Source organism: Eschrichtius robustus, chromosome 13 (assembly GCF_028021215.1).
Source record: "Eschrichtius robustus isolate mEscRob2 chromosome 13, mEscRob2.pri, whole genome shotgun sequence".
Classification (NCBI taxonomy): Eukaryota; Metazoa; Chordata; class Mammalia; order Artiodactyla; family Eschrichtiidae; genus Eschrichtius; species Eschrichtius robustus.
The window spans coordinates 35402820-35417003 of record NC_090836.1 but is presented as its reverse complement, the minus strand read 5'-3'; the positions used below and the strand labels follow the sequence as shown (position 1 = coordinate 35417003).

Genomic DNA, 14184 nt, shown 5'->3' with positions numbered 1-14184 from the left:
CTTCTCTTTGACAGGTGAATTGAGCCATAAAAATGTTGAATAATTTATGCAAGCCTGTGGAAGCCCAGATACAGATTGTGAATCCAGGGTTCAGAAAGCGCTAGTGTCAATTTCACAATGAAATCCTTACAGTTAATTTTTTGTGTGTGTCTCTTTATCTTTGGCTGAGGTGAAAATATTCAGATTGCCCCATAAGTCAAAATTAATTTTGTAAACTATTTTCCACGGTCTTAGCATCTTCTCTGTGCTTCTAAGTAAAATCAGAGCTTATCACAATCATATGTTTCCATTTATATTTTAAAATATTACAAGATGACCAAGACTGGGGTTAAGAAACCTTTAAAACATCTTTAATTTTAGCAGTGAACTGCTAAATTTGCATACTCTTCTTGTAAGCTGGATTTTTCCTCCTCAAAAAAAGGAAAGCAGAGCAACACATGGTTTGTTACATTCACTGCTTCTCTTAGCCTGTTTTGCATTAGGAGGTTATGGAAACCTAAGACTGAAAGCTCCATAAGGAAACCTTACAATGAAGGAAAGAAATAGAGAAAAGAGACATCTGAAACTTGGCCCTTTTCCCCCGTCTGCCCTAAGAATACATTCCAGTGTAAAATGTGGGTCCCTGATAGTTGGAAGTATAAAGGAGCAGAGAAGCAAATACTTTAAAAAAAAAATCATACCTATTAATACCTTGGGTAAGTAGCCCCTATATTTCCCCTTTAAGAGCTATCTAACACATAAAACCCTCTGGGAAAAAAACAGAACCATAAATGTCCATTCATTCCCAAGCCATTCTTTAAATTAACTGTCAGTTCCTCACCTACTCAAAACAAAAACTGTCACAGAGCATCTACCCGGTGAGGGTCCTAGCTGCCATACCTGTTGACAGGCTTCTAGGAGTCACATGGCAGAGGTCCCAGCCCACTTTTTCCTAATTTGTCCTAGCGCTGTTAGCGGTGAGAGTATCTTCCTCACGATGCACAGAAAATGTGCAGCCTAGCTAGCACACTAGTGGTCATCTTGAATTCTTTTTCCCCTTATAATTCCACTACAAATTAAATTTTTTATTACACAGCATCAGCGTCAAAATGCCTAGATGTTCCTACTATAGGCTTTCAAGGAACCCAAATAGTTACGTATGTGAACATCATACTTATTCTCCCTAAGAACTCTCTTAATGAGGCATGAGAAACATTTTTCTGTAGGGTGACAAGCATTTTTCTGTAGATTTTAATTTCCCTGATTGTGCAAAAAAAAAAAAAAATGCTGCACTTCATGAACGGTGTTCTTAGGAATCAGATAGTTACATGTTCAGGAAAGTCACTGTAAAGATTCTTGGAAAGACAAGAAGATGATCAGAAATGTTGCTTGTGCAGGAAGTGGCGCTCCTCTTTTATCTTTTGAATGGTGGCTCCGTTTGAAGAGGTTGTCTAACCATGTCGTTGGATTTTTTCAAAAAACATTTGACTCTTTAAATCCTGAAAGCATTATGTCATAAAACTATTTTGCTAATGATACTTTCAGTCTTCACTAAATTACTCCCCCTCCCAAACATACCTTTCCAAAAGGTGGAGAGAAGCATTTCAGAGATTCCTGGAATCTTGTTAGCATCTACTGAAAGAGAAGCTAAAAACTTCAGAAATGGTGGATAATGGAAACGTGGTTTGTTCTATTACATAAGCAACAAAGTAGTCAGCAGTCTTAAATCAGAGCTAGAGTTTGTGTTTTAAGTAAAAAATGTGTGCCCTTCAGTAAGAAGCAGATTGTCTTTACAAGCCTGTGTGGTATTATATGAGTCTTAATAGTTTCCTATTATTTGCACTCATCTGCAACAAATTTTTGTTGGGGAACATACTGGCAATAACAATTGCCAAGAAATGCTGCCAGACAGACTATTAATTCTGTTGTCTTTTGTTTCTTTCATGTGCTACAACTGAACCGAAGGACCTTAGTAAAATAATAATAATAATGTATTATGGTCCTGGGAGTTGAGCTGTAATCAATTTTGTCTGACAGGCTTATTAATGGCTGCATTATTACTTCAGTGCCTTTTTTGCCTTCAGGATGTCGTGTGAGATGCGTTCAGTAGAATGGGTCACACACGAGCTATAAAGCGAACCATTCTCATGGTTTGCCCTTTGTTCAGCATAATCTGCCTGTAAGTTGAGGAGCTTATGGTTGGGCTTCTGAACCCATCCGAGAGTGAAACCCTTACTTGAGTAGGAGCTTAGCGCACCCTGATACTGTAATGACGAATAGTTGCATCAGAGCAACTGTTACACAAATGATCTTCAAATACAGGCCAGTTTTGTTGTATTTGGACAATAAATGATTTTGTATCTGTAGAAATTAAAATGGTGCAGTGAACTGCTTCCAAAAGCTCAGAGTCGCATTTGTCTGAGGATCCCCAGGATTGGGGGCTAAGGGTGATCCAGATCCTTTGAGCTGTGCAACATATTGGTCCTAGAGGTCAGCAGAGCCAGTGTGTTGTCACTGAGCATCCCTCAGTGAGGCCGACAATCACTGCTTCATTTCTAGATGAAATAACGCAGTATGAAACTTCTAGAATTATCCGTCCTACTTTCTGGTGATATCGCTGAGTGGCAAGTTAGGGAAAACAAAGCATTTTATTTCACTATTTATAAGAAGCTCTGCTTTAAAAGCAAATAACATAGTGATCTAAGACTGTAGGCTTTGATGTCAGACCCAGTTCTGAATACAGGCTCTTGCACTAATTCACTGATGACCAGAGGACTGAGCAACTTACCTTACTTTTCTCATTTGTAAAGTGAGGAATATAAGATCTACCTTATCATGTGGTTATCAGGATTTTTTTTAATGTACAGGATTTAGCACAAGGCCTAGCGTTCAAGTGCTCCATACGTTATAGCTGCTTAATAATAATAATAATAATAATAATAGAGGTTCACTTGACATTATGTTCTTACTCAATATATCACCAGATAAAATGCAGTAACATCACATTATATGTCCAAAGTGACACGCAATTCTAATACATACTTGACTCCTCATTCTTTCCCACCCCCATCTTTAGGTCACTGCATGTTCAGTGAAAGGAAGGCCCTGTACGAGGTACTCGATGGCCTGCTAGGAGGCAGCGCTCCCTTTCCCCAAAGGGCACGAGGGATGTTTGTAGCCTCCAGATCCACCCAGACCGCAGTTTTATCCCTGACAAACAGCTTCCTCACCATGATCGTCATGGGATGCTGTTACTGCCTTTTGTTTGGGAAAGCTCTTTGAAGGAACTAGAAACATCAGGAGGTCTATTTCTCAAAATACATCTCTTCCATACACTAATATTAACCAAAATAGTGACTACAGCCTATCCTTATTGGTGTAGCTGCTGAGTGGAAAGTTTGACCCTCTGGGTTATCCCAAAGCTGTGTGCACAGAGGAGGAGAAACACATCACTTGAGTTCATAGAATTTCTAATTGAAGAAGAAAATAAGCACTAATTATGGTGTAGGGACTGGTCTGAATAAGATAGGTATCTTGGGGCTAATGGAGGGTCTTGGAGCAATGGAAGTGCAGCGTAGAAACCTTTGGTCTGATGGGGCCTCAGGGAACATTCCTGGACCCATCCCAAGTTAAGTCCTGAAGTAAGAGTTAGCCAGGCAAATAAAAGTGAGTGGCTAGACAGTTGCAAGTAGAGGAAGCAGCGGGATTAGACAAAGGGTCATGAAACAACATGATACGCTTAGAAACCACCAGTTCTGGAGCCAAAGGTGAGGTATGACAAGTGATGGAGATAGGGTTGGAGGGATCAATAGGGGCTGGAAATGGAGGACCTTCATTTATTCCATGGAGGTGTTGGGAAAGCTGAAGAAGGGAATTTTAAAGTAGGAGAATGACATAGCTTTGTGGTGGTCTAGTGAGGGAGAATGAGTGTAGGGAAGAGAAGCCCCGAGGCGATGTTAGGCTGCAGTAGCATCCCAGGGTTGGGGAGGTGGGTGGGCAGCAGTTTTAGGGGTGGGAGAGGGATATACAAATCAACAGAGAAAATTGAAAAGATGCAAAGATCTGATAAGCAACTGACTGAGGGCAGGCAAGAGGGAGGGCGCCTAACGAAGGAAGCACCTGTGATGGTCAGGTGTCTGGCTTACTGGGAGTACTGGTGATACCAAAAACAGACTGGGAATAGAGGAGAAAAGAGGCTATTGGTCTGGAGGTGGGTGGAGCACATGATTTAACAAGTTGAGCTTTCTAAAGAGATTTCAATTTAGCCGATTGGTTTGAGTTCATATCAGATCTTATATGCTAAAAAGAACGAGTAACTTAAATGATAAACTTGATGAGGTTCCTTTAAATATTAAAACTAGAGAACTGAACCCTAAATTAGTCGACTCACTTTTTTTATCCAAATAAAAATAAAAACAGAATCAGTAGATAGATAATTGAGATATAAATAGGAGTGCTCAACAAGGTCTGAGTCAGGGTTTATGGAAGGTCAAATGTGAACCAGTCATTGACCACTCAACAAACATTCACTGAGACTCCACAATGTAGCAGGCAAAGTACCTAATGGACCAGGCCTGCGTATCTAAGCACTTGGGATAGATCCATCATTAAACAAAACAGGTGAGATCCCTGCCATTAGCCCCTGTATAATTCAATGCAAATACAATGCTGAAGAGGCAAGGGCTCCAAGCATAAAGGAGAAAGGAAATATTAAAAGTAACTTTCATCAAAAGACAGTTACTGAGATTGGTTCAAGATGGCGGAGTAGAAGGACGTGTGCTCACTCCCTCTTGTGAGAGCACCGGAATCACAACTAACTGCTGAACAGTCATCGACAGGAAGACATTGGAACTCACCAAAAAAGATACCCCACATCCAAAGACAAAGGGGAAGCCACAATGAGACAGTAGGAGGGGTTCAATCACAATAAAATCAAATCACATAACCGTTGGGTGGGTGACTCACAAAACTGGAGAGAAATTATACCACAGAAGTCCACCCACTGGAGTGAAGGTTCTGAGCTCCATGTCAGGCTTCCCAACCTGGAGGTCCAGCAACGGGAGGAGGAATTCCCAGAGAATCAGACTTAGAAGGCTAGCGGGATTTGATTGCAGGACTTTGACAGGTCTGGGAGAAACAGAGATGCCACTCTTGGAGGGCACACACAAAGTAGTGTGCACATCAGGACCCAGGGGGAAGGAGCAGTGACCCCACAAGAGACTGAACCAGACCTACCTGCTAGTGTTGGAGGATCTCCTGCAGATGCGGGGTGCAGCTGTGGCTCACCGCAGGAACAAGGACATTGGCAACAGAAGTTCTGGGAAGTACCTCGTGGTGTGAGTCCACCATTAGCCCCACCAAAGAGCCCAGGTAGGCTCCAGTGTTGGGTTGCCTCAGGCCAAACAACCAACAGGGAGGGAACTCAGCCCCACCCATCAGCAGACAAGTGGATTAAACTTTTACTGAGCTCTGCCCACCAGAGCAACACCCAGCTCTAACCACCACCAGTCCCTCCCATCAGGAAGCTTGCACAAGCCTCTTAGATAGCCTCATCCATCAGAGGGCAGACAGCAGAAGCAAGAAGAACTACAATCTTGCAGCCTGTGGAATGAAAACCACATTCACAGAAAGACAGATAAAATGAAAAGGCAGAGGACTATGTACCAGATGAAGGAACAAGATAAAACCCCGGAAAAACAATGAAATGAAGTGGAGATAGGCAACCTTCCAGAAAAAGAATTCAGAATAATGATAGTGAAGATGATCCAGGACCTCAGAAGAAGAATGGAGGCAAAGATTGAGAAAATACAAGAAGTGTTTAACAAAGACCTAGAAGAATTAAAGAACAAACCCTTAGAAGAATTAAAGAACAAACAAACAGAGATGAACAACACAATAACTGAAATGAAAAATACACTAGAAGGAATCAATAGCAGAATAACTGAGGCAGAAGAACGGATAAGTGACCTGGAAGACAGAATGGTGGAATTCACTGCCGTGGAACAGAATAAAGAAAAAAGAATGAAAAGAAATGAAGACAGCCTAAGAGACCTCTGGGACAACATTAAACACAACAACATTCACATTATAGGGGTCCCAGAAGGAGAAGAGAGAGAGAAAGGATGCGAGAAAATATTTGAAGAGATGATAGTCGAAAACTTCCCTAACATGGGAAAGGAAATAGCCACCCAAGTGCAGGAAGTGCATAGAGTCCCAGGCAGGATAAACCCAAGGATAAACACGTCGAGACACATAGTAATCAAATTGACAAAAATTAAAGACGAAGAAAAATTATTAAAAGCAACAAGGGATAAATGACAACATACAAGGGAAGTCCCATAAGGTTAAAAGCTGATTTCTCAGCAGAAACTCTACAAGCCAGAAGGGAGTGACGTGATATATTTAAAGTGATGAAAGGGAAGAACCGACAACAAAGATTACTCTACCTGGCAAGGATCTCATTCAGATTCGATGGAGAAATCAAAAGCTTTACAGACAAGCAAAAGCTAAGAGAACTCAGCACCACCAAACCAGCTCTACAACAAATACTAAAGGAACTTCTCTAAGTGGGAAACACAAGAGAAGAAAAGGACCTACAAAAACAAACCCAAAACAATTAAGAAAATGGTCATAGGAACATACATATCGATAATTACCTTAAATGTGAATGGATTAAATGCTCCAACCAAAAGACACAGGCTCGCTGAATAGATACAAAAACAAGACCCATATATATGCTGTCTACAAGAGACCCACTTCAGACCTAGGGACACATACAGACTGAAAGTGAGGGGATGGAAAAAGATATTCCATGCAAATGGAAGTCAAAAGAAAGCTGGAGTAGCAATACTCATATCAGATAAAATAGACTTTAAAATAAAGAAAGTTACAAGAGACAAGGAAGGACACTACATAATGAACAAGGGATCCATCCAAGAAGAAGATATAGCAATTATAAATACATATGCACCCAACATAGGAGCACCTCAATACATAAGGCAAATGCTAACAGCTATAAAAAAGGAAATCGACAGTAACACAATAATAGTGGGGGACTTTAACACCTCACTTACACCAATGGACAGATCATCTAGACAGAAAATTAATAAGGAAACACAAGCTTTAAATGACACAATAGACCAGAGAGATTTAATTGATACTTATAGGACATTCCATCTGAAAACAGCAGATTACACTTTCTTCTCAAGTGCCCATAGAACATTTTCCAGGATACATCACATCTTGGGTCACAAATCAAGCCTCAGTAAACTTAAGAAAACTGAAATCATATCAAGCATCTTTTCCGACCAGAGCGCTATGAGATTAGATATCAATTACAGGGGAAAAAAACATAAAAAACACAAATACATGGAGGCTAAACAATACATTACTACATAACCAAGAGACCACTGAAGAAATCAAAGAGGAAATCAAAAAATACCTAGAGGTAAATTACAACGAAAACATGACAATCCAAAACCTACGGGATGCAACAAAAGCAGTTCTAAGAGGGAAGTTTATAGCAATACAATCCTACCTCAAGAAACAAGAAAAATCTCAAACAACCTAACCAGGACTTTCCTGGTGGCACAGTGGTTAAGAATCTGCCTGCCAATTCAGGGGACACAGGTTCGAGCCCTGGGCTGGGAAGATCCCACATGCCGCGGAGCAGCTAAGCCTGTGCACCACAACTACTGAGCCTGAGCTCTAGAGCCCGGGAGCCACTACTACTGAGCCCACACACCACAACTGCTGAAGCCCGCGTGCCTAGAGCCCACGCACTGCAGCAAAGAGTGCAAAGATCCAACACAGACAAAAATAAAAATAATAAATTAAAAAGAAACCAAAACACAACCTAACCTTACACCTAAAGCAATTAGAGAAAGAAGAACAAACAAAACCCAAAGTTAGTAGAAGGAAAGAAATCATAAAGATCAGAGCAGAAATAAATGAAATAGAAACCAAGAAAACAATAGCAAAGATCAGTAAAACTAAAAGCTGGTTCTTTGAGAAGATAAACAAAATTGATAAACCTTTAGCCAGACTCATCAAGAAGAAGAGGGAGAGGACTCAAATCAGTAAAATTAGAAATGAAAAAGGAGAGGTTACAATGGACACTGCAGAAATACAAAGCATCGTAAGAGACTACTACAAGCAACTCTATGCCAATAAAATGGACAACCTGGAAGAAATGGACAAATTTTTAGAAAGGTACAACCTTCCAAGACTGAACCAGGAAGAAATAGAAAATATGAACAGACCAGTCACAAGTAATGAAATTGAAACTGTGATTAAAAATCTTTCAACAAACAAAAGTCCAGGACCAGATGGCTTCACAAGTGAATTCTATCAAACATTTAGAGAAGAGGTAACAACCATCACTTCTCAAAATCTTCCCAAAAATTGCAGAGGAAGGAACACTCCCAAACTCATTCTACGAGGCCACCATCGCCATGATACCAAAACCAGACAAAGATACTACAAAAAAAGAAAATTACAGACCAATATCACTGATGAATATAGATGCAAAAATCCTCAACAAAATACTAGCAAACAGAATCCAACAACACATTAAAAGGATCATACATCATGGTCAAGTGGGATTTGATCCCAGGGATGCAAGGATTCTTCAATATATGCAAATCAATCAGTGTGATACACCACATTAACAAATTGAAGGATAAAAACCATATGATAATCTCAGTAGATTTCTCAACAGAAAAAGCTTTTGACAAAATTCAACACCTATTTATGATAAACACTCTCCAGAAAGTGGGCACAGAGGAAACCTACCTCAACATAATAAAGGCCATATATGACAAACTCACAGCAAACATCATTCTCAATGGTGAAAAACTGAGAGGATTTCTTCTAAGATCAGGAAGAAGACAAGGATGTCCACTCTCGCCACTATTATTCAACATAGTTTTGGAAGGCCTAGCCATGGCAATCAGAGAAGAAAAAGAAGTAAAAGGAATACAAATTGGAAAAGAAGAAGTAAAACTGTCACTGTTTGCAGATGACATGATACTATACATAGAAAATCCTAAAGATGCCACCAGAAAACTACTAGAGCTAATCAATGAATTTGGTAAAGTTGCAGGATACAAAATTAATGCACAGAAATCTCTTGCATTCTTATACACTAACAATGAAACATCAGAAAGAGAAATTAAGGAACCAATCCCATTCACCATTGCAACAAAAAGAATAAAATACCTCTGAGTAAATCTACCTAAGGAGGTAAAAGACCTGTTACTCAGCAAACTATAAAACACTGATGAAAGAAATCAAAGATGACACAAACAGATGGAGAGATATACCATGTTCTTGGATTGGAAGAATAAATATTGTGAAAATGACTATTCTACCCAAAGCAATCTACAGATTCAATGCAATCCCTATCAAATTACCAATGGCATTTTTTACAAAACTAGAACAAAAAATCTTAAAATTGTATGGGGACACAAAAGACCCCTAATAGCCAAAGCAATCTTGAGGGAAAAAAATGGAGCTGGAGGAATCAGACTCCCTAACTTCAGACTATACTGCAAAGCTACAGTAATCAAGACAATATGGTACTGGCACAGAAACAGAAATATAGATCAATGGAACAGGATAGAAAGCCCAGAGATAAACCCGCTCACCTACGGTCGATTAATCTATGACAAAGGAGGCAAAGATATATAGAATGGAGAAAAGATAGTCTCTTCAATAAGTGGTGCTGGGAAAAGTGTATAGCTACATGTAAAAGAATGAAATTAGAACATTCCCTAACACCATACACAAATATAAACTCAAAATGGATTAAAGACCTATATTTAAGACCAGACACTATAAAACTCTTAGAGGGAAACATAGGAAGAACATTCTTAATCTTTTTTGACCCACCTCCTAGAGTAATGGGAATAAAAACAAACATAAACAAATGGGACCTAATGAAACTTAAAAGCTTTTGCACAGCAAAGGAAACTATAAACAGGACAAAAAAGACAACCCTCAGAATGGGAGAAAATCTTTGCAAATGAGTCAACGGACAAAGGATTAATCTCCAAAATACATAAACAGCTCATGCAGCTCAATATTGTAAAAGCAAACAACCCAAGCAAAAAATGGGCAGAAGACCTAAATAGACCTTTCTCCAAAGAAGACATACAGATGGCCAACAGTCACATGAAAAGCTGCGATACATCACTAATTATGAGAGAAATGCATATCAAAATTACTGCTGTATGACCTCACACCAATTAGAATTGGCATCATCAAAAAATCTATAAACAACAAATGCTGGAGTGGGTGTGGAGAAAAGGGAACCCTCTTGCACTGTTGGTGGGAATGTAAATTGATACAGCCACTATGGAGAACAGTATGGAGTTTCCTTAAAAAACTAAAAATAGAATTACCATACGACCCAGCAGTCCCACTACTGGGCATATACCCAGAGAAAACCACAATTCAAAAAGACACATGCACCCCAGTGTTCATTGCAGCACTATTTACAATAGCCAGGTCATGGAAGCAACCTAAATGCCCATCAACAGACGAATGGATACAGAAGAAGTGGTACATATATACAATGGAATATTACTCAGCCATAAAAAGGAACGAAATTGAGTCATTTGTAGAGATGTGGATGGATCTAGAGACTGTCATACAGAGTGAAGTAAGTCAGAAAGAGAAAAAGAGATGTCGTATATTAATGCGTATATGTGGAACCGAGAAAAATGGTACAGATGAACCGGTTTGCAGGGCAGAAATAGAGACACAGATGTAGAGAACAATCGTATGGACACAAAGAAGGGAAAGCAGGGGGTGGGGGGAGGTGGTAATGGTGGTGTGATGAATTGGGAGATTGAGATTGACATATATACACTAATATGTATAAAATAGATAACTAATAAGAACCTGCTGTTTAAAAAAAAATAAAATAAATTTCAAAAAAACCCAGACAGTTACTTATCTAGAGCTATGTGAGTCAATCCAATAGAACAATTTGAATTCTAACTCCTGGCCCTGGCACAATCTAATTAAAGCTTGTAAACAAGTCCCCACTACAAAGTCACCTTGTTTAAATTCCCAGTTGCAGAAAGGGACTTGGGATCTTAGATAAGATAAAGAAATGTTATGGAAAGCTTGGCTGACCTTTTTCATTTTGGCAAGAAGCTGCTTGAAATAATTCTTTGCTGACACCTCTGTAAGAAAGCTTTTTTTTTTTTAAGCCACAGACTTTTTAAAAATTTTTTTTTAATTTTAATTTTTGGCTGCGTTGGGTCTTTGTTGCTGCGTGCGGGCTTTCTCTGGTTGCAGAGAGCGGGGGCTACTTTCGTTGCAGTGCGCGGGCTTCTCGTTGCGGTGGTTTCTCTCGTGGAGCACCAGCTCTAGGAGTGCGGGCTTCAGTAGTTGTGACTCGCGGGCTCACTAGTTGTGGCTTGCGGGCTCTAGAGTGCAGGCACAGTAGTTGTGGCACTTGGGCGTAGTTGCTCTAAGGCATGTGGGATCTTCCTGGACCAGGGCTCGAACCCATGTCCCCTGCATTGGCAGGCGGATTCTTAACCACTGCGCCACCAGGGAAGTCGCTGTAAGAACGCCTTGATTAGTTATTGTGCACGGTAACTGTTAAAAGCTGACCTGCCTTGATTGGCCCAGATTTTTCATTGTGGAGAATCAACCATCTTAGATAGCGGAGAGTTTAAATAGCATAAGGAAATACACAGGTGAGTGAAATAGCTTTGATCGTGTAGTTCATGAAGTAAAGCAGCAAATATTCTATAACTTTAAAATTAAGGACAAAGCAATATCTATTATGTAGATGTTTTGTACAAAACACTAACTGCTAGGTGAAGACCCCACATAACACAGCAAGTTTCCACTTTCGCTTCATCTCCACAGCTGCGTTGGTTGGGTAGTTCTTCTGCGTAGATTATCTTTCAACCTGAAAGTCATGGGCCTGTTTCCTTCACAGTGATGGACCCTGAGCTCTTTAACACTGGAGGATGCCAATGCTATATTTTAAGGGTGGATTCCAAGAAGATAAAGTTTGAGCTTAGAAATGTAAATACTTCAGGTTACCTTGAGTTTGTCTCCCATGGGCAGTGAAATATATCCGCAGTTTTAAGCGGGAGTTTATATCAGGGCTAAAGACTTGGTTGTCTTTCCAGTAAACTAAGGGAACACTGACTCCTTCAGAATGTCAGCCCCCATCTGCCACCCCTCAGTCCTCTCCATACACACCGGACCACCACAGTCCAGTCTGTCTGCCCTCAGAAATCACACCCTCAGAAATCACACCCTCAGACGCACTGTCTTGTGTTTTCTGCCCTTGACTCCTGGAGCGGCTTCTAGGCTCTTCCCATCTGGTTTCCCTGCACTGTTCTCTCTGCCCTCTTTCTAACGAGGGCAAAGATACAGTCATGTCACTCTTCTTTAAGCTTCTGTGGCTCCCTGTAGCCCCTGGAATAGCTGAGCGGTCCTGGCAGTCCTGGCACACGCAGCCATTTAGAGCCCGGTGCTGCTTTCTCCCCTGTGCTCCTGTTCTCCCATCACTTCACTGTGGGTTTACTAAGGGCTGCTCACGGTTTTGTCCCTCAAGCTTTGACTGGCTCAACCTGGGCCCTGGTTCCTACACCCAACTCCACTCATTACCCTGATTAACTATTCAAATCCTTACAGGCCCAGCTTAGATGTCACCTCACCTTCCTGGATTCTCACCTTCTAACCAGAATTGATTGATCAACATTTCCTCTTGTTCCTGTACTAGAATTTTAACCACACCTCAACTGTAGTATAATCGCAACATATCATGGTTTGTTATGTATTTTGGAAAATTAGACCAGTTGTTTATTTTCCCCGCTCATCTTGTGTATTTCTCTATGCCTCTATTTTATCAAGATATAAATAGAATATGAAATTTAAATACGAAGTCCTTAAGTTAAGGGGAGGGTCTAGGTCCAATAGTGCTGCCCTTCAACAGATATCTTTTGATTCAACCAAAGAATCTATCGGTGAATCAATGGATGGATTCATGAGGCATCAGCTGGGGCAGCTCCTGTTCCAATATGTCTGGCTCCATGGAAATGTGGGACTGGTGACACGCCCTTCCCAAAGTATTATAAATAACGCAGCAGAGATTTCACCCTTGAAGTTTGCGACTGAGCGGAAGATAGCACAGTGAGGAAATACGTATTCATACATCTTCCTATATCAACTAATAACTTAAATCAAGAAAGTCACTTTCTGCTTCTGAGCTTTTCTTCCTTATATTAATATTGTAGAATATTTTCTTTAATGTTTCTTAAACCATTTACAAAATTTTTATATGATCATTATAAAAAGAAAAAGGTTATAAATAACATGAAGATACAAAAGTACATTTATTTTACAAATATACGGTTGATGCTTGAACAACACAGGTTTGAAGTTGCACAGGTCCACTTACACTCGAATGTTTTTCAGTAGTGAATACCACACTGCACAGTACTGCACTGTCTGTGGTTGGCTGAATCTTTGGATGCAGAGGAACTGAGGATAGGGAATTATACATGGATTAATCCCCACGTTGTTCAAGGGTCAACTGTAAACTCAAAAGTGATAGTTTCCCATCATCTGCCCTTCCCTAGAAATCATATTAATGGTTTGGTATTTATATTCCTCTAACTAGTTTTGCTATGCACACACTAGCCCATATATTATTTGTTACAACAATGTGATCATACTATATATTGGGATTTGCATCTTAATACTATCTTGGATCTCTTTTCATGTATAGATCTCTCAGTATTTATTGGAAGATTTATTCTTTATTTCTTAACATTTTGGCAGTTTTTCAGCAATGTTTGTATACTTAACCACAGGTCTACAGGAGTAGAGAAAGTTGAAGAACTTAAGGAAAGGTGCTTGAATACTGGTTTAATTATCTGTCCACGGAAAGAAACATTTCCTGGGGTGGGGAAGGGCTATTTCAGAGCAGTTGAGAGTGAGGAGTGGGATGGGCAAAGACGGTTGCCAGTTTCTACTGGAAGTCATAACCCTGAGTGAGAGTCAAATGAAAGGACCTGACCCCATATTCTCCCACCCAGCCTAGGCTGTAGACTCAAGACACCTGCCTGGTATGAGTGTCACAACCAGCTATCAAATTTTAAGAGACTCAAAAAAGATTAGAACTGGTGGAGCCTCTGGGAGCATCTAGTCTGAGATGGAGGAGCTGAG

General features: G+C 40.2%; 1 protein-coding gene across 7 annotated transcripts in view; it reads left to right on the top strand.

The window, feature by feature from the left end:
- The window catches only part of PRICKLE1 (prickle planar cell polarity protein 1), a 107562-nt gene that overhangs the window by 68107 nt on the left and 25271 nt on the right, over window positions 1-14184 (top strand). The gene's annotated exons all lie outside the window — the stretch shown is intronic.